Source organism: Uranotaenia lowii, chromosome 2 (assembly GCF_029784155.1).
Source record: "Uranotaenia lowii strain MFRU-FL chromosome 2, ASM2978415v1, whole genome shotgun sequence".
In the NCBI taxonomy this organism is placed as follows: domain Eukaryota; kingdom Metazoa; phylum Arthropoda; class Insecta; order Diptera; family Culicidae; genus Uranotaenia; species Uranotaenia lowii.
In genome coordinates, this window is record NC_073692.1 from 167,906,779 (window position 1) to 167,929,306 (window position 22,528).

At 36.1% G+C, this 22,528-nt stretch overlaps 1 protein-coding gene across 6 annotated transcripts in view; it reads right to left on the reverse strand.

The window, feature by feature from the left end:
- LOC129744682 (uncharacterized) overlaps window positions 1–22,528 on the reverse strand; it is a 69,488-nt gene that overhangs the window by 21,189 nt on the left and 25,771 nt on the right. For 4 of the 6 annotated variants that reach the window (XM_055737324.1, XM_055737323.1, XM_055737321.1 and 1 more), the window contains exon 1: window positions 4–4,411. The exons of 1 other annotated variant lie outside the window; for it this stretch is intronic. The gene's annotated coding sequence lies outside the window, so the exon portion shown is untranslated. Of the gene's footprint in view, window positions 1–3; window positions 4,412–22,528 lie in introns of those variants that run through there. One more of the 6 variants, XM_055737325.1, reaches the window with a different exon arrangement.

A 22,528-nucleotide genomic window follows, 5' to 3' on the forward strand; every position in this document is an offset into this window, starting at 1 on the left:
GACCTTTATCGTAAAACGAGTTGAAACACCTTTCGAACACTGTCGAAAATGCTGTTTGGCATTGACTGGGCCACCGTCGCTGCTGCCTTTGCCTTCGCTCATATACATATGATTCAGTGCTCTCTTTCAGTCCAGCTGTGCACTTCTTTGCAGCACACCACCACGAAATGCCAGCACTCTCATGGCATCATTGTCACCTTAAAGGTCACCCCTTCAAGCTCCTCCAGGCAGCGTCCAATTCGCAGTTGACTATCAGAAAACTATTATCCGAAGGCTATTGTCGATGTTAGAGAGTGTCCTGTCGAATTCGGTTTCCAGCCAAAGCTGGTGTCGCTTGAAATCACAAATTGTAAACATAACTCACTCACAGGCACAATTATTAATTCTTCACAACTGCCACCTCAATTGAACTAGACTCAACCCTCCCGGAGAGATCGTAGATCGCACTGAGCAAAACCGTTAATTGTTTTCAAGATCGTCCACGTGTAACTCGACTATCACGACAAGTTATCTCGACCTACAATTCCGCACCGAACTTAGTATCGAAAGAGTCCAGATATTAAACCGTACGGCGGAGTGAAGGAGTCAGCTGTTCTAAACTGTTCATTCTCCCCAATAACTCTAGAACGTATGTATCGTACACATCCAAGTTTCGACTCGAACTACACACCGTTGTTCGGCAGATCGGCTGACTGACTGACTTACTGCCTGAACGAGCAAGCGAGCACCTAGAAACGATGTTCGTCGTGAGACGTCGACGTAATTTGTTGATTATTGCTGCCTGCCGTCCGTTGATGTGGGAGAACGCAAGCGGACAAAAAAAACTGCTCCAAGCAAACCGAAGGCAAACGCGATGCTAGCCGGGGAGGGCATGGCACAGCAAAGTACTATATGTAAACGAAATCGAAACGTGTTGCACCAACATCAACATCAACAAGACAACACAATCACATGGAAATCGCAAAAAATACAAACACGAGTCTCGTTTTGAAATGCGATTGAAAATAAAAATACGATTGCCTAGTAAAATTTGTCTTCATCAAATCTGGGAAGGGTCGATTTTCAAGTTTAGATTGACAAACAAAACTATGCAAAAACTTCATAGTAAATAGGAAGGAAATATAATAGTTGAAGTTAATGAATTCATATAGATTTATCCATTTTCTATCAGTATGGAATCAGAAAGCCTGAGTCAATAAAGGGTGTCCACGATTAAATTGCCACACTATGAAATTGCTCTAGCTTTTAAACCGTTGGGTAGAATTTAATTAAACTTTGGGTGGATTTAGTTCATAGTGCATTGTTTACATCTTGCAAGTTTTAAGTCCTGTGATCAAAACTCGCGGAAATGAAGTCAGAAGAACAGCTCGTGCGTGATAAAATCTTGCGCATTCGTCACGAGAACAAGGATCTCTCGCATCGTTCCATTGCTAAAACGTTGGGAATCGCGAATTCCACTGTGTCGCGAGTGATTAAGCGGTTCGAGGAACGATTGACCACCGATCGGAAGCCCAGAAGAGAAGGAAAAAGTATTCCGTACAACACCAAAAACCATAACCGCGTAGTTGGGGCCTTCAACCGAAACCCGAACGCCTCCGTTCGGGATGTGGCTAAGAAGCTGCACCTAAGCCGAAGTTTTGTCCAGAAGGCCAAAAATAAGGCTGGGCTGCGAACGTTCAAGGTACAAAAGGCCTCTAATCGCGACGAGAAGCAGAACATGTCCGACAAAACCCGTCCCAGAAAGTTGTACCTCAACATGCTGACGAAAGTTGAATGCTGCATCGTGGACGACGAAACATATGTGAAGGCCGACTTCAAACAGATCCCCGGCCACCTGTTTTCACGGCCAAGGATAAGTTCAGCGTTCCGGAGCATATCCGCACTTAGAAGATGTCCAAATTTGCACGTGCGGGAAACGGAGTGCACCTTTCGTGACCCAGGACATGATGAACGGACAGGTGTACATGAAAGAGTGCCTCCATAAGCGGCTGCTTCCTCTCCTGAAGGCCCCTGCCACTACTCCAAAGACGTGCTGAAGTGGTTTGCGGACAATAAGGTCAATTTCGTGCCGATAATGTTCAACACTCCCATCACTCCGGAGCTTCGCCCCATCGAGAAGTACTGGGCGATTATGAAGCAACACCTTCTTAAACTACTTAAACTGCTAGATTATACAGCAGAAAATGCTCATTATGCCTTCATTGATAGTGCTCTGTTCGCCTTTAGTGAACAAATTAAAGTAAAAAAGCGTTTTAAAATTGATTCAAGTGAAAAATCAAAAATTTTATGATGTTGAAAATTGAGAAACAATGTGTAGATCATGTTGCAGTGCGTACCGTCAACTGGGGCAACATGCAACAATTTTCAACTTCAATGGCTTCTAAAATTTTAATGCTTACAGATAATCATACCTCTTGTACATCAAAAGTTTTAAGGTTGATGGGACACTCAATTGACGAAGTCAGAAAAATTCTTGGGTTTACCAGTTATTTTTAAATTTTCAAAAACATGCGATTTTTGCCCAACTAAGAAAAAGGGGTAAGTTGCAACAAACTCTGTAATTTTTTTTTTTTTTTTTTTTGTATGGGTTTATGAGCTACCTGGCTGACCCGGAAAGGAAAAACAGATCGGGGGACAGAAGAGGAAAATTTACATGAGAGTAGAATAGCTTAGAGTAGGATAGCGGCAACAGAGCCCGAGGGTTCTGAAGCACCAGTTTAGGGAAGCGTTAAGATAGTGCTCGACGGACTGGGACAATTGGGCCCTACATGAGCTTCGAGTTAACCCAACCTCCAATTCAACCGAGCAGTAACAGTATGGTAACAAAAGTTATCATATGCTAACGTCTCGATATCATTGAAAGAAGGGTTCACTATCTTACCGTAGTTGAGTTATCCCTACCTGTCACCTAACCTTACTCGATTCAATAACTTTGAATTTATGATCGTTTTTATTCGAGATGAATATAGATTGACTAATTAAACATATTTCCCGTATTCAGAACAAAACATTTTGATAAGAATCTGTCTCTCAATGCTGCAATTATAGAATTTCGCTAAACACAAATATTAATTGTACCAAATTTTTGGAAAATTAAAAAATAAAATAGAGATCCAATTATGAATTGCATGATCAATATATTTTGTACTACCATTGACTTATCAAAACAACAGGATATAAACCATAATGCAAATGTCGATTCTATTCTTCTGAAACCTAATTGCTAATTTGGAACAACTTTTCAAAACAACCTTCCTTGATCTTTGGTTTGGTTAAAATAAATGTCAATTTTTAAAACCCCGATATTATTTTCTTGGACGAGAAGGTTCTTGTTTATCAAAATCATACCTTTTATCTTCTACATCCTTATTTTAATTTCAAACCTAATCGAGCTATAGATCGAACAACAGAAAAAAAAATTAAAACAAGAAAGAACTAGATTCAGATGGATTGGGTAATTAAAGATGTTTCCCAATGTGTGATTCCTTAGGAATTCAAAATAAATATGCGGCTGCTCTGTAATTATATTAACAACTTGGATACCATAAAACGGAATTTTTAATTGTCTACCCCCCAACTTTTGTATTAATTTTACGTTAATCGGACGAATAATCGGACCATGCTGCTAATGACAATGCTATTCTTCTAAAATTTCGAACGTTTAACAACTTCTTAGAGCAACTTTCCTCAATCTGTTTCTGATGAAATAAATTACACTCCTATTTATAAATCTCCAATATTCTTTTACTTCATTATTTCAATTTCACACCTTACCAAAAAACTGACAAATCTATCAAAAAGTATTGAAACGAAAAGGAAATATTCTTGACAGGAAACTGTCTAAACAGCATCTTGATCCAATTAGCCTCTAGTTCTTGTAAAATGCTTGATTTAAGAATAAGCCTTCGAAATTCATAAACCGCAAATGCACACTTACTAGAGCATTGGGGAGAAGAATACTGTTACTTTACCTTGCCTAGTAGCACATTGAACATTGAACCATGTGTTAACCAATTTTTAACATCTTCATCCACTAATTCTTGTACAATTAAATTGCCTTTCTAATTTTGGCAGTTATCATTCATTTATAATACTGTCTATTCTAATCTAACTTGCGCATGGTGGAAAAGTGGAAATATCAACATTTAAACTGCTAATTGTGATATTTCCACTGCGCAATGCTGTTGTTGTCCAACGGAAGGGAGGGCAAGTGTTTCAACTCCCATTCACCTTATCAACATGGATCATCAAAGAAAAAGTATACGATATTGAAGCACCTTTTAATTCACTTTCTATGATCTCATATCGAATAAGGCTACGTGCAACCGCCCTTTCAGGTTTATGTTAGTTTAGAGTCTGTTTCCAAACCGTCAACTTCCATAAACACAGTAATGCACGCCGTCGCCGTGACCCATTACAGCCTAGGGTACGGAAGTTGCAACAAACTCTGTAATTAATGAAAAATCAATGGAAAACGTTTGAAAATTTATAGTTTTTGAAACATTTGTGATGTCATGACGCATAAATCACCAATTGCAGTATTTTTTGGTTTTGTTCGAATTGAATTTTACATATTTTCTGTCAAAAATGTTTTTTAAGAAAAGAGTGTTAATCTGCTGCATACATTTAGGGGTAAAAAAATATTATAAAATATTCTATTATCTTAAATCATGTAAATAAATCTTAGAATGAATAAAATTTTAATGTTAACAAACGCCTAATGCATAACAATCATATCCCAGCATATGGAAACGCGATTTATGAGATTTAGTTCTGATTTGCATTTTGTTGCATTTTGCCCCAGTCAGCTAACTGAATTATAAAAATATTTATTTAAAAAATGTGATTGTCCGAAAAATTTTTATACACCAACAGTGTTGGTATAGGATAATGAAAGCAATATAAAGTTTGTAGGTGATATCATTAAGCCAATCCGTCATACTAGGTAAAGTTTTTTAGGACATCGAAAAATGTTAAAATTTGTTCATCTATTTCTCGATTTTTTAATTTTTTTATGAGAATCAAAAACTTTAAAAAACTCTTTCACGATGTTAAAAACTATGTCATCATCAATGTGTCATCATTCAATGATAACTTTATTACAGTATATTGAAATAAAAATTGAATGAGTTTTGTGATATACAAATGTTGCATCTAACCCTGCTTTTGCATGTTGCCCCGTTCGACGGTACATTTCAGATCAGGATGATTTAAAGGTCATAAAAGCTTATTTGGTGGTGCTCAAAAATTATGATATTTTCATCACTTGAGAACCTAGCTGGTTATTATTTAATATTTCTGTAAAGATGAGAAGAATATTTCTTTTTTGGTGAAAAATTAATACTATGGATAGTACGCAACAAATCCTTATGAAAATTTGTTTAAGAAAATACGTACTTATGTAGAAAAAAGGAGTGCTCATTATGCCCTGAGTGCTCGTTATGCCCTCATCTCCCCTACATATATTTGAAATCTTAAATTCAACTAAACAAAATAAAAAGTTCAATGTATTAACCATAGTTTTATGAAAGAAAGTCAACTTATGCCGCTGTTTAGTGTACATCTTATAAGCCAAAGTGGTATAAAACTATTACTCTGCGGAATCCTAGTTATACTTATTATTTGATAAAAAATCACCAAACTTGCACAGTTTGCCTGCTCTATACAACAGTGGATCGGTTACATTTAGTTACCGCGGGTACCGTAATATTCATCGAATGCTCGGTAATTTTTATTGAAATACCTATATGTATTTATTACAACGACTAAGCAGGAGCCAATATATGTATTGACATTGTTTGGCATTTTGAGCAACCACAATTTTGTACAATTTGCTAATATCGAACGACTTTAAATAAATCTGTTCTTAAAATGGTAAATTTTCAAGAGCATGTTTATTATTTTTGTTGAAAAGTTTAAGTTACCAGTACACCCGCTCTGAAAGGGTATCCGCATTGCAACCGTATGAAAAAGTTGCCTCGTGCCATCGTCGCCTATAGACCTAACTATGTTGCCCCGATACACGTTTTATATACATACTATAGCTTCAGTATGTACTCTGGTGTTGAACAATTCGAGTGGAAATATAGCAACCACCAAATGGAAACAAAAAAACGGAATCACTCTCTGTGGTCTATCTAACTGGTGCTGCTATTTGCACACAGCTACAGGAGCTGAAGGTATATATCGTTCGGGGGAAGTTCTGTATAGCCGTGGAGAGAGAACCAACCACGAAAAAGACTATGCACAGCTGAGCGAGCTGCTGATCATCATGCTATGTGTATGCCTATAAGGTATAGAAAAAAAGCAGCTAGGCTAAGTGTAGATATGGAAGGAACTGCGCCCGAGCGCGGAACGCGGGTGTTTAACACAAGGCAGTGATTCCGTACAATCGTCAGTCAGAACTAAACTAACGACCTTCAAGGGTACATTTGTAGGCATCGATTTACCTGGTAACTTGGGCACGTGAATGCTTCCGTTATTCCATGCACTTTCCGCTGCAGATGACTGATATAAATTCTAGGAAGTAATTGATCCATTACCCGACAGTTGATTTTAGAGTATATGGGTATCAGATTAGGATTAGAGATTGCTCGGCAAATGAGTAAAAAGGAAAGGTGAAACTAGTGATCCAGGGACATTCTAAATTGTTCATGGCTAGTAGCCAAAAAAAACAGACGAACGATATTTGAACAATTTTGAGGTGGTGGAAGGTGTAAATGGAAGCATTCAAGGACATTTTTCAGTCGATGAAACGTTTTCACACAAACTAACAAAGAGTTATGTTGAGTTGGTTCGTTCCGTTCACGTACCATCAAAAAATTTCAATACAAACTCAATAGAAACGGTTTGTACGGGAAGAGCAGAAGGAAAAAACCTACATATGAAATTACTCGAACAGACCATAAAAATTCAAATGCTATCTTTTGAACAAAAACGATGACTACACTTTACATCAATATGACTTTGAGTGGATACATTTGACTGAGATTTGGAATTTCAACCTGTTTCCAGATAAACTGTTCTTTTTTGTTATGCTACAATTAGTTTGCCCATCATACATGATAGGTGAATGTGAACGATGAACAGCTGTCGTCGTCTATTCAGGAATCGAGGAATAAGAAATCTGAGTCAGACCAACGGAGTGTGAAAAGAATGTTTTCCTGCGCTAAAAATTGTCGATTTTTTTTTATAATTCTTTATTTGAAACGGCTCATACGATTGAGTTTTAAGGAGCCAAACTCGTTTTCTTTGAAGAATTGTCGATGTTTGTTTTCTTTTTTTTTATATAATTTTTATGCGAAGAATCAGACACAAGTTATACTAATCATCATAGATTTTGACCTCAGGATCCAATGCTAACGTTTTTCACAATCACGATTAATTTAAAAGACAAAATTTTCCACTATTTAGCTGTTATATTAGAATGGTCACTGTTTGTTCATCAAACCATTAATCGCGAACCATCTTCTTTGTGCTAAAGAAATCTTCAGAAAATGATTTCTTAGTAATAAATTTAAAAAAAACTATATCTACTAAAAAAATTTAAATAAATTAAAATTTCAACTTCAGCGGGATATCTCAAATTATTATCTTCCAGCGTTTGAAACTTGATTTGTCTGAAACTATTTATCGCGAGATTCTCTTATATAGCAAAGTAACCACATATGTATTTGAAATTCCAATAAGTGGATTCAATATTCAGCTCTAATTGAATGATAACTGTTTATATTCTATATACACTGAGGTTTTTTTACGCGGTATTTCGTCCTGCGTAAAAAAAACCGCGTTAATTCGAAAATCCGCATAAAAAAACCGCGTTAATTCAAAAATCCGCGTAAAAAAAAGCCGCGTTAATTCGAAAATCTGCGTAAAAAAAAACCTCGGTAATTCGAAAATCCACGTAAAAAAACCCGAAATTCGAAAATTCACGTAAAAAATCCATTTTAATTAAAGAATTCGCGCAAAAAAGCACGTTACTAAAAAAACGCGTAAGAACCATGATTATTTAAAAATTTGCGTACAATGATAGTTTATTTTTAAGATAAAAAACAAAATCAATTAGATTAATAGAATAGTAGAATATAGTGAGGCTTATTTGACTGTGTGGAATTCAGATCGTCTCATGTCTCATGTCTCAGGTCTCATGTTCCATGTCTCAGGTCTCAGGTCTCATGTCTCAGGTCTTATGTCTCAGGTTTCAGGTCTCATGTCTCAGGTCTCATGTCTCATGTCTCAGGTCTCATGTCTCAGGTCTCAGGACTCATGTCTCAGGTCTCAGGTCTCATGTCTCATGTCTCAGGTCTCAGGTCTCAGGTCTCAGGTCTCATGTCTCATGTCTCATGTCTCATGTCTCATGTCTCGTGTCTCAGGTCTCATGTCTCATGTCTCATGTCTCATGGCTCATGTCTCATGTCTCATGTCTCAGGTCCCATGTCTTAGGTCTCATGTCTCATGTCTCAGGTCTCATGTCTTAGGTCTTATGTCTCATGTCTCGTGTCTCAGGTCTCAGGTCTCATGTCTCATGTCTCATGTCTCAGGTCTCAGGTCTTAGGTCTCATGTCTCATGTCTCATGTCTCAGCTCTCGAGTCTCATATTTCAGGTCTCAAATCTCAGGTCTCATGTTTCAGGTCTCAGGTCTCAAGTCTCAGGTCTCAGGTCTCAGATCTCACGGATCACGTTCTTAGTCTCAGAGCTAAGATTTTCCTAACTACAAAAAGATTCTAAGTGTTTACCTTTGAAAAAGTCTTAGAATATTTTCTCTGAAAAACCGCGTTAATTTGAAAATCCGCGTAAAAAAATCGCGTTAATTCGAAAATCCGCGTAAAAAAATACCGTGTAAAAAAAAACCGCATAAAAAAACCCTCAGTGTATACTTATTTAGAAAAATTGAAACCTTGAAAATCCAGGCAATCATTTACCGGATCAGTTTACACCTACATCTAGAAGCAGTCTGAGAACAATCAAGGAAAACTCCTCGCAAACGATGCGCTGGTTGGTGGCATAGGCGTAGCTAGATCTTTGTAAGTAAGATTATACATTTTTTCTAAGCGGATATTTTTCTGAGTGTAAATGTAAAACATATAATTTAACAAAACGATACCGGATTAATAAATCGAAAAACGAATTCAGCTGATTCTAACCGCGAAATTGATATTATTTCATATATCGGAGAGATGTGAGAAGAGGCAAACCGGCTTCAGGAATTTACGTCCCTTTACGTCAGGAATACGTCCCTTTTCATGCCAACTAAAGATGTACGGTTCTGAATCCATTAATAATCTTCTGGATGACAACTTATTTGAAGGCATCCAACCATTTTACAGATTTAGACTATAACATTGCATAATTTTAAAAAAAATAACTATGTGACCCGGTGTGCTTTGCTACACCTTGTCTTTTCCTAATCTGCTCTAAATACAGGGAGTGATTCAAATTCACTACTTGAATTAGGTGAGCGTTTCTAATAATCATACCTATTTTTCGTACCCAAAAATCTTTTCATATCTAGTTTGGTTATATTGGTGATAAGTTGTTAAGCGATACAAAAAAATTATCTTTCTCCCCGCTCTCTGCGGAAAGGTTTATAACAAACAAAGAAACATATCTCGTACTTTCCTATGCCAAATTTGATTCCATTAACTTGAATAAATTTAAAGTTATGCTAACGAAATTGCATTGGGACATTTAACCCCTTCCTATTTCCCCGTTGGAAGAAGGGAGTGGTACCTAATATCAATAGAATTTTTTTTTTCTCAAATACCTTGTCATGCCAATTTTTTCCATTTGCTCGAACTGCTCGAGATATGGGAAGTAGGCGATGTTTTCTGCCAATCGCACGCGTTTTTCTCTCCGTCCGCGAAAATTTTATTAAATATATTTTTTTTACGTTTTATAGATAGGGTAAATGTACCCGAACTTGGCCCCTAAGGCATGGTTGACTATATTTCCCATGATTGTAGTCTTCCTGTAATATGTACCTTCAAAAGTCCTTCGACAAATATGATTGCTTACTAGCCTGAAATGTAGTAAAAATATGTCCTTGCTTTAAAGCGGTGGATAATTTGATATAAACCTGATCAAACTATTGATTGAAATGCTCCTTATTGTGGCCCCCGTTCCGAATTGTGGCCCTTTATGAGTTCCTTAAATTGGCCGCCTCTAGAAGAAATTTGCCTCACTAATACAACAACAGCCCCCACGAATTTGTAGATAATATCCTGGAAGGAAACACAACAATGTTCTGTGTTGTTTTCAAAAAGTCGAAAGTACGAAATGTCAACCAATTTATAAAATTGATATTTGTGTGCTGAATTATAATCTTACGTAAAAAAGTTTCATTTGTTTGTTTCAGTTTTTGGTGTGTTTAAAATTTCTATTATCAGAATGACAATCTAGAAAATAGGTTCCAAAATATTACATTGGTTAACATAAATATGTTTATTAACCGAGCAAACAAATCGTTTGTCAAATTTTTTTAAATGAAATCATGATAGATCTGTTTCCATTGAAGTTAACATACGATAGTGAATGTTCATATTTTTTTATTCCACTCCCATAGAAGGAGGAGAGTCATTTTAAAAACCATTATGACCGAGGCAAGAAGCAAGCTAAAGCTAAAACTCAATTAAGCGAACGATTCTTTGAATCATACATATTTAAAATGTCGCCCTTAGGAATTTTCTAGCAACCGTTTGCGTACACCCGGATAGCAAAACAAAACAAACTATCGCTCACTCCAGCCAGCCTGATAGAAATAGATTGCATCTCACTCGTTCGTTTGGGGACTATGGGCGATGGGCGCGCTCGCAACTCGGGTATACGATTTCTCGTGTGTTAGACAGAGAAAGCAATAGCCTCCACTCCAATTTCACTCCGATTAGCTGTCATTCTTATGGAAACCTGTGTAAGAGTAAAGAGCAAGCTTTATTCTTTTTAGCAGGCCCAATCCCAATAGCCAATGGAAGCGAACAACAAATTTACAAGCTGGGTGAAATTCAAGCTGCATCCCACTCGCACTCATGCAAAATCATCATCCAAACTCGGCAGCGCTTCCTTCGCATATTCCTTTCCTACGGAAAACAAACGTCGTCACCTCATGCACAGTGATCCATAATATAAAACAAACTTGGTCAAAACATTATTTTTGATTTCATATGAAATTGAAAACAATAAAATTTAGCTCTTTATAACATAATTTTTCAACATTGTAACCCAACTACTTTTTTTTAATAAACATAATATTTAGAATGTCATAATTTGAACTTTGTAACCATTCCTTTCAAAGCGACACATAAACAGCAAATGTTCAGCTCCAGCACAAATAAAATGAAATCAAAATACGTTGGACCTTATTTCCATTTGTAGATTTCTTTTTTGGGTATGGATAAAGTTACTTCAACGTTGAGATCCAAGATATCGATTCGGATCCGAATCCTGTTGATTTTGTGCTCAGAAGTTGATAATTTACCAAAAAAAAAGGCAGCTAAACTTTTAGTATTATAATTCCAACTAAGATGCCAAATACGCTTGAGAGATAAATAAATTGATTATAGTCCAAAATACATTTATGGTATTTTTAAGTTATTTCAATTCAATCATTCTTTTTACTTTCGACCGGTTTTAAATTTCCAGACCACTGTGCACTAACGGCCGACGATTCGGCTGCCGGCTACCGGCTACCGTCTGCCTGCTGATTTCGTTCTCACACATACATACAAACCTCAATTAGTGGAATTTCATGCCAAGATTAGGCGAAAAAAATTTTTATAATTTCTTCAATTTTAGATCAAATATGTACGTTGTTTGGAGTAGGTTATAATTTTATATTTTTTGCCACGTTTTGCTGTGACCAACGGTATTTTTTAGTGATTTTTTCATAGGGAAGTGTGTTTTTTAAATCGATCCGAAGGTGGCAGATGCACTAGCAAGGTAGGTTCATTTCAGATTTTTCCCGAAAATCGTAATTTTACTTCCAGTTCGTCATGTGAAAAAAAATTATTACGCAGTTATTTGGACTCAATTGCGAACAAATGCTATGCAGAATGTAGACAAATGCGATTTTCTTTTATGTTTGATTTATTTTATATTTTTAGGCACATGTTTGACATACAAATTACCAAAATGCATTTTGGCATGCCAAGATAAGGAGCATGCCAAGTTAAGGCTCACCTACCCTATATAAATATCAAAAAGTGTTTAAATGTGATGAATGAGATAGAGTTTAAAAGTGTGCACTGGATGTTCCGTGAATTCCCCGTGAAATAGGTCAAATTCTTAAAGCTGCTCAGCGGGTAGCTGCGTAAGCGACGTGATGAAATAGTTTTGTTCGGCCTGGCTAAATCCATTTGGGTTTTTAAAGAGTGTTTAAGAGGTGTTCAGAAAAGTTGCATGAAGATATCAGTCGCTCGAAAAAAATCGATCAAGTGCGATAAATTTGCTTAACGAAAAATGTGTGCGACCTCTCGGTCTAACTCGCAAACAGCTGCGTTTTCGACTAAATAGTGTCGTAAAAGTTGATGTTATTGAGAGAGCTCAGAACTGTGTTTTGCAATAGATTGGATACTGGAAAGGTTCAAAGTTTCATATTAAAATTTGATAAGACAGTGTACAGAATCGTGTTTGTTAAATACAGAAATTTGGCAGAAGCGATGATTGACGTGGCGTATTTTGGGTTCCGCGTTCGGTGAACTTGTGGGATTCAATTTTCCGGTTGCTGAGATGCGTGTCATTTGTTCATGTCCTACTTACAAGGACGTTTGTATTCCGCGTACGTTTGGACAAACTGAAGTAAAATATGGAAAAAATAAAATACATCCGAAGTCTTGTTCAATGCAGTGGTTCAGCTCGAAGGTGACAAAGTGGTGATCATAAAAAGAAAGGATTTTGTGGGAAAGTGTGTTAGCAATGCAAATGTGGCTCTCTGTTCCATGGTAGGCCCAACCACATTATGTTTTTTATAATTTTAATGTTTTTATGTAAAAATAATCAAAAACATGATTAAAGACAAGAAGAATAATTACACACTTGTATTATTCTTTAGGACTCAGACATAAGTTCTGGCTGTGGAAGTACGATTAGTGATTTGCTCGAACTGCTCGAGATATGCAATAAAAATTGTATGGAAACCCCACTAATCCCTTCCTATCTTCCTAATGGAAAAAGGGATGAGTCTGAAGTAATCATAGAAATATTAATCGTATTCAGATACTCACTCATGCCAAGTTTGATTCCATTTGCTTGAATAGTTTTCAAATAATGTAAAAAAATGTGAAGGAGCCCCCTTCCTCATCCTATCTCCTCACTGAAAAGGTAGGGGGATACCAAAGATTCAGGGAAATATTTATCGTATCCCTATACCCTTCCATGCCAAATTTGGTTTCATTTGCTCGATATGTTATGCAGATATACAAAAAAAATATATGGAAACCCTCCTCCCCTCTTCGTATCTCTCCACTGGAAAGAGGAAAGGGTGCCAAATATTGAAACATTTATCGTACCTTTATATCATCTCATGCCAAATTTGGTTCCAGTTGCTGTAATAGTTTTCGATTTATGTAGAAAATTGTAGAAGAGCCCCCCTCTCCACTTCCTATCTCCTCACTGAAAAAAGATAGAGGTCTGAAATAATCATAGAAATATTTCTCGTACCCAAATGCACTCCCATGCCGAATTTGATACCATTTGATTGATCGGTCCTCGAGTTATGCAAAAATTTGCCTTTTGTTTGCGAGGCCCCTTCCCCTCTTCCTGTAAGGAGGAGGTAACTCAAACCATAATAGAAACCTTCCCCGGCCTCCAATACCTGCCAAGTTTCTCGTAAATCGGTTCAGTAGTTTTCAAGTCTATAGGGAACAGACAGACAGACATACAGACAGAAATTCATTTTCATATACAGGATATGTAACTTTTGCAGGAAACTAAACGCTTTTTTTCTTCCCTTGTTCCTGGGATATTTACCACATGATTGGTCGGGCTATTATAATCTTTGCAATACATGTTCATCATATGCAAGTCTTTCCTTTTCAGGATGCTTATATGTGTTGGCTATGTTGGTAAAAGAAGAATATGAAGCGTTGCCGGATTGATACAATAAGGACTGTACTGGAAAAAATGGTTCTTTTTTTTAAACTTTGCCTGCGGAAAAGTTAAGTTAATTGTTCAAGTTATTCTCCGATTTTTTGCTTGAAATAAAAAAACTATTTCAGGAAACATAGAATTGGAAAAAACATACATACATATATTTCTTTGATTATTGTGGCTTTCAGAGTCCCTCCGCAATAACGCCGCTTGTGCTCAAAGCTAGTTCAAATGATTATAATACAGGCAATGTTTTAATATAGAAAATATTGAAACCCGTTGCAGTGAGCGCTTTCCATATTGAGAGAACACAGAGAGCCGTTCAGATTTGCTTCCATCAGGGTAGCGTCAAACAGGCTGTTCAAGTCGTCGTCGTCGTCATTGCGTTGTTCCTGTCATCTGCGCCATTTGTCCGAGTAGCGCATGCTGAAAATTATCTGCGCAGTTTCGACAAAAAAAAGGTTCGCGTTGATTGTCGGTGTAATTACTACGCTAGTAAAAAAATCAACTTTGTTTATTTTTATTTTTTTCTGTTGGATACAAAAAAAAACTAAAAACCTTATGACCATGTAGTTCAAACAAGCTAAATACATAAATATAACATCAGGAAAAACTAACATTCTAACAAAAAATTTGAAGATGTTTTTAGAGATCACTTTTTCAATCATTTTCTCAATCGAATTACATGTGTGAATAATGTGTGTCTGTTTTTGTTGACGATTTCAAATACATATATGTTGGTACTAACATCACATACATGCGCCACATGAGCTAAATTGGCAATTTACGAGCAGTTCCTTAATAGGGCATGCACGTTAAATTGCGACGATCTTCTTTACGAACCCATCGTCGAAGCAAAAGGAGCAAGAAAAAAAAATGACAGAACGACGACGGTCGGCATGAATTGTCTTGCTCAGGTACCGTTGGCTGCCTACGCCTAATGTAACAACACAGGATATTCTAATCGTTAATCAGTTTTAACTGATCGTAATCAAATGTAATGGAAATTTGGAAAATTTGTCCCGGGAAAGGTTTCACTTATTGAATTTTTCATAAGAAACTAATTTTGGTTGTTAAAAGGTTTCGAGATTGCTTCATCGCTGTTCTGAAAATCAAATGGTAGGAGAATGATGCAAAACATCATTAGCATAACTGAAGTTTTATCAGGGGGCCAATACATTAGTGTGTAAAATTTGGTATTCTTTCGAATTTCTTATTGTCTAGTAACCAAATATTTTCCTTTTCGATAAAAAAAAATCTTTCCAGATAATTTCAATACACGGAACTTATAGGAAACTTTTCTGGAAAAAATATTGCAGATTGCAGATGCAGATTGAAAAACGATTGAAATAGAAAGAAAAAAATAACACCCTAGTCATTTTTATGTAAGTAATCTAGAAACTCTCCGAAGCAAATCATACACAATGTTCAAAAGTATTATTACAACGAGAAAGTTATTGACTTTAGAGAGTTAAAATGTTCGTATAAACTGACCTACATTAAATCTTCATCGTTTTCCAAGAACCTTATCTACCAAAGGATTATCACCAGAAGCCATGGGTTTGAAAGATTAATTTGAATTGTCTTTATTTCTGTAGAATATCATGTTTCTCTATTTGGTACTTACAGTGAAGATAATTTAGAAAGCCATCATCACATTGAAAGAAGTTTTTTAAGAACAAATGAGTATTCTCTCAATAAGAAATTTTCAACGGATAACGACATTACCCGATGATTTTTTCAAGCTATTTAAATATAAATTTTAACAATCATTACTTTCATTGCCCAATAACAATTACTCGTAACGCCTGACTAGACTATCGATTTTCCCCCAACATCACGGCCCCGTAGTCGACTGACGGAACCTCACTGCTCACATGTCATTTCATCCAGACTTTTATCATTTCTTCTAGACAATTACAGACTTTTGGGTTAGTACTAGAATAGTTCTACAAAATAATGGGAATTCAAAATTGTCAGTACAGTCCTATGAACGTAAAACATGGTTGCAGAAATTTGATTGATTGATTGATTGATTTATCTATTTATAGAGGCTTAAATATTTAGTTCATTCCCCAGAAATTTATTAGACTACTTTAAGTTTGATTTAAAAATCGGTTTCGTCTCTGTTTAGAATTTGATGCTTTGGGGTAATATTGATCAGTCTCTATCAGACGGTTTTAACGAGTTTTGGGTTACAGAGTATGTAGGTCTAGATGGACAAGATGCTGCATAAACTAAGGGGCTAAATTTTTTTAACATTACTATTTTTTTAACATTACTATTTTTTTAACATTACTAATAAAATTTTAACTACAAAAACAAATGTAATTTTACCTTCATTCAATTCTCTAGGCCCTCGCAATATTCCCTTTTTTCCTTCAAACTTTACCATTTGACAGAGTTTCTAGCCTTAGTTCAAGACTGGCTTACTCTTGGGAAATTTTCCAATTTTTTGGACAAGATGCTGCATAAACTAAGGGGCTAAATTTTTTAACATTACTAAATTTGTTAACATTACTAATAAAATTTTAACTACAAAAACAAATGTAATTTTACCTTCATTAAATTATGTACGCCCTCGCAATATTCCCTTTTTCTTTTTCCTTCAAACTTTACCATTTGACAGGGTTTCTAGCCTTAGGTCTAGACTGGTTTACTCTAGGGAAATGTTCCTAATTTTTTAATATCAAAAATTTACCTCAAACTTCAACAAAAACTTTATAAAAACTGTACGTTTACTAAGGAAAAACCATGAACACTCACATAAATCAAACTGTTTGCTTTCAAACGCTGTGATTTCATCAGGAAGGGTACATTTTTACTTACATTTTGAATTTTCAAAAACAAACCAAATTTTTCCCAATTTGAAACTAAATTTAGAAATTTTTAATCGTAGAAAAAAAATTGAGATATTTTAACTTTAGACTTAGTTATTGATGATTATGAGGAAAAATTTCGTGTTACTCCGGCTTACGGTAACTGCAAAGTGTTTGATAGATATTTATAATGGGATTTATTTGGGTTATTTATAATGGCAAATCTGCAAAGCCATATGAGAAACTGCCCCTTCTATATAGCACAAAAGTCCAAGGCATTAATGGATGACAAACACATCAATGTATTGATCTGGTGACCAAAAAAATAAATCCCTTGGATTTTGAGGAGTCAAAAAAAAACTTGGTGGTAATTTTTAGGCTTAAAATTTCGAGATCTCACAGTTAGTTATCCAAACCCTTTTTACGTCAGTTTCACCCACAGACGACGAACTGAACTGTGTTGATTGCCTATATACAACAGAAATAATGTAGTACGAATATTGACAAAAAAATCCACACATTTTGAAGATTTAATAACGAAAGTCCATGATTCTATGAATTGCAACGCTTTGCAGCCTATCAAATCATCAATCGAAAATCAACAAAGTGGCATTACATGCTGAGTTCACGTCAAAATTACACGTCAGAGATTGAACGAGAATTGATGCAACTTGATTTTCAACCACACATCACAGTGCACCGAACTACGTAGGTACATACATATATTTTATTTCAAGTTCACCACCTCATCTAACCAACAATCAAAAATTAAATTACTACCGGTGTGTTTCTCCAGTAAAATTTCCGCTCGCGACTCCGAATGGTTGACGTCAGCAGTCAACCAGCAGCGAAAACAGCACCAGTCTCGTATTGATTTGTGGAGTGAAAATTAAAAATACACTACCGGGTGCATCGAGGTTACAGAAATCCAATACGAGCGGCAGATAGAAGTGGTTTCATTTATTGTCACCGAACCCCCAAACCGGAGTTTTCGTCAACATCAGCGACGGCGATATCACTGACGACATTGAATGTTGACCAGACATCTATCAAACATCTTCCACGTGTCGGAACCAAACTAAAGAAAGGATTTCCGATTGCCGAGGTGTTCGCTGAATTCTTCATCGTGTCTAGTTGACAAGGTTGCCAGAAAGGCAAGGAATCACCAGCGCGAAAACTTCGGGTTTCAACTGCATTAACAATACTACTTATGAGCCAGACAATAAAAAAATGACGTGCATTTAAACTTACATGAATATTTTGATTCGAACGATGCGCTTACTTTTGAAAAAAACTCCCAGAACACATACCTGAAATGAAAAAAAAAAAAAAATAACACGAATAAATAACATTGGAATATGTTGAAAATTGAAAACATTACATTACGATGAAATTTACCCATATACAGACCCCGTTCGTTTTTGGCAACACGCTCGTAAATTTTATGTTGCCAAAATCGAATGTTGCCAAAATCGAACGGTTTTTTGGTCACTTTTTAATTTTTAATTTTATTTCGAACTAGCTGATCCCATACGAACTCCGTTTCGCTTTCAACTTGGAATATGTCATGAAAGCCAATTGCCAAGCATTTTCCAGATGCACTTCTGAATTCATTGTTAAGTAATAAATGCAAAAATATTGGTCGATCACTTTGTCTGTCGTCTGCTACTAAATTTTAAATCAGAAATCCTTTCACCGTGCCAAAAAACCACGTGTATAAATTTCGACTCGATCATTGCATAACAACGCAATTATTGCCAAAAAGCTAAACCCTTTTCGGGGGCTCTTATACAATCTTTGATGACTGAAATAGATTACCCTTCCTTCAAAACTCCCGTGTGCAAATTTTCAAAGCAATCCATTGTATAGTAACGTCAATATTGCTAGAAACAGTGACAAATTAATTTATATGGACGACCCCTTTCGTCGACCCCTAGCAGCTTTTGACATCTGAAATCGGTTGCTCGTCCCTGAAAACTACCGTGTGCAAATTTTCATCCTAATCCGATGTAAAATAACGACGATATTGCAAAAATATTGAAAGGTTTATATGGACCTTCGCCGGCCCCTTACACTGAATTTAATACCTGAAATCCATTGCTCATCTCTAAAAACTCTCGTGTACCAATTTTCGTCTGAATCCGATGTATAATAAAGTCAATATCGCAAAAACAGCGAACAGTTAATATGGACGACCCCTTTGGTCGACCCCTTACACAAAATGACACCTGAAATCGATTGCTCGTCTTACAAAACACTTATGTGAAAATTTTCAACACGATCCGACGAAAAGTAACGTCAATATCGCGAAAACAATATTTGTCTTGTATGGACGACCCCCTTCAGAAGGGGTCATCCGAAAATCTGAAAACATTTTTCATCCTTCCTGGTCCTAATGAGCATCCATGCCAAATTTCAGCTCTCTAGCCCTTAAGACGGCTGAGTCTATAGAGGACAAACAAACAAACAAACAAACAAACAAACAAACATACAGAAATTGCTTTTTATATATATAGATTAGTCAAAATTGATGTAAAACCTTATATTAGCATTAAATTTTCAATTTGGCTAAATTATGTTAGTTTTAAGCAGTAAAACATGGAAAAATCATGGTTTTACTGTCTAAAACCATGCTTCCGAAAATCAATCATTTTCTCTGAGCCATGCTTGACTACATTCAGAGCCAAAAAATCAAAGCAGTCAAATTTTCCTTCTTCAACCAAATCATTCAAACAATCATGCATGACAACGACGCTTCTGTATTTGAAACACTTTTGCGATACATGATGAGGTAAAAAAGGACGCAGACTATCAGCAACGAACGTCTCGATGCTGATTTCCTTCCCCTGACGACTTTCAACCTTTAGGATCATAACTGATATGTATCAGTTCTGAGCGATCTATGTAGGCTATCAGATGATTTTTTATTTTTCGTTTTGCCTGGAAGGACAAAATCATGACTAGGTAACCGCAATGAACTGTCCAGCATGTGCTACAGCTTTTTTGAACATATGGTCCTGGTATTTATTCAGATTTTTCCTTTTGAAACATTAATGATCGTCTATCAATAACGAGTATTATCAACAATGATGCGAGGATAGACGTTCGGGAATGATTGAGGGAGCGACGTTCAAAATGTATCACCAAGTATGTCGATCACCGTCGATTAGCCACGTGACGAATAGCAACGGTAGCCTCCGGTTTCGACATGGGTACTTATACCACGTGCGTATCACAGCACTCGGAGGTAGCATCATTCTAGCTAGAAACCATTCCTGATTGCTTTTCTTGAGCGATTTTCCGACCACTGTCTAAAACTATTAAAATTAAGCCAAATTGAAAAATTTCATGCTTATATTACGTTTAACTTTAATTTTGATTAAGTTGAAATAAAAATAAAAAATAAAAAAGTGCCCATCTTTTTTGGATGTTGCCAAAAACGAACGGTTTTTCCTCGGATGTTGCCAAAATCGAATGTTGCCAAAATCGAACGGGGTCTGTATATAGGGGAAAGTCGGACACCCTAAGGTAGAATCGCAATAGAAAATCTGATATTGCTTTTTTCCTCGCTGTTTTCGTGCAAATGTGCAGTTTAGGTTATTTGCAAACGCATCAACCATTGAAACTTGTAAATTTCCTTCATCGATACTGTTTTTATAGCTATCTAAAACATGCTTGCAAATTACACTTTCCAGAAATGGTCGGGTAAAAGTGACACTGCGTAGAAAAGGTAGGTTTGCCGCAAAACATTGCTGTAAAAGTACAGATTTTTGTGAGAAAAGTATTTAAGAACGTGTTTAAACCAAAATGAAACCAGCTGGTCCGGGTCCAGAAGCAAAACACTGTGGTTTTCGGAATTCCGTATTTCATAGGCGCTGTCTTCACCAGGGATCAAGTTTTTACAGTTTTCATGGCCTGTTTGAGATGCTGAGTGCTTTCTGACCGACAGTTGTTCTTGTCAAGGTCTTTTGAAGCATATGGAGGATCAAACAGATGGAAAATTTAACCTGGAAAAACGTTTGTTGCTCAAGCCCTTTGACAGGAATTCGCTGATTTTCCTCCAGATGGTTAAAGAGAAGCCTAATAAACACTCCAATCTCCATATTTGAAAACGGTTGAAATTTTCGAAAATGTTGCGAGTTATGAACTATTTTCTGAGGAGAGAAAATTACATCAAGTTGTGGGTCCTCAAAGTTTTTGTTTGTTTAGTTTACTTTTATGAGAGCTTGTTTGATATAAATATACCAAGGGTCTCGAAAGTGTTGATACACTTAGCCGAACATATTCCCATTATTAGATTTGTGTCAAACATTGTAAATCTCGGGATATTGAAAGTCTCGTTTTACCCGCTGTGTCCGTCCACCCGACTTTCTCCTACTATTTAAATCACACATTTTTGGAGAAAAAAAAATTCCTAGGAAATAACCATTTATCTGGATATCTGGATCTAAATACCTGCCTTGTTGTGTTATTAAAAACGACAGTTAAAACAATAGTAACGCATGTGAGACATTTCATGTTGTCCTTGTAAAACTACCGTCGATGGCAACATAATACTACGTAGCACTTTCTGACTTTGCCGTTTTATGTTGGTTGATGAAAAATAAACAAAACTGTTACGTGACGTAATATGTTTTGTTAGGATGCCGAACATTCCAAAACTTAGGTAGTACGATTCAAAATTCTATGGAAAACCATACTAAACAAATAAATAAAGGTTTCTAAACTCATCTATATATTGTTTTGCTTGTAGTATTTCATAGTAATGTACCGTATTTCAAACGTTACTCATGTTTAATATTGAATTTCAAATTTTAATCATCCAAAACAAAGATTTAAAAAAGAATAAAGTATTTTTTGGAAGGACGTTGAGCTCTGCGAATGTACCCCTTTTTATCGTTGAAGTGAGCTCTGATAATGATACCGTTCCTATAAAACACACTATGTTAACTTAACACAATCTGATATCTTCCAGTGCCAGATCATTGTTCTAGAAAAACCCGACAAGCGTGTAATCACACCGATAATACACTCCACATTCCAAAGCAAATGATCTCTGAACGAAGTGAATTGTTAAATGCTATTTATCTTTTTGGTTGTTGCCTCTTACTGACTATGTATGCCTGGTTAATCTTGTATGCATATCCAGAATAACGGTTGATGCAACTGTTTCGGTGCGCAGTGAATTGACTATGATGAGGATATCGTAAAAAATTCATATAATTTCTTCACAGATGGAAACTTAGCAATAATCTTCAGTGTTGACAAATTTTTTTAGAATTATTTTCCTTGTTTTTGTTATTCCCAACTAACAAAAATAAGGAAAATTCCAATCCTGAACCTCAGAGCTTTTCCCCAAAGTAATCCAAATCTGTGATGTTTTGAAATTCCAAATTCAGGCTAATCATAACATATCTACATACGCAACAACCACAAATAACTTGAGTTGTTAGCTAGGGCTATGCTATAAATGCTTCAGATGATAAAACACAGCAAACATTGTACCTTTGTACATAGGTACATAGTTGAGGCAGCTTATTGGACCTTTTCCCTTTCGTTTATTCGTTTCCGCATTGAAATCAACTGTGTGGAACTGGGTATCAGTAACAAATGTTCAAACAAATGAGTT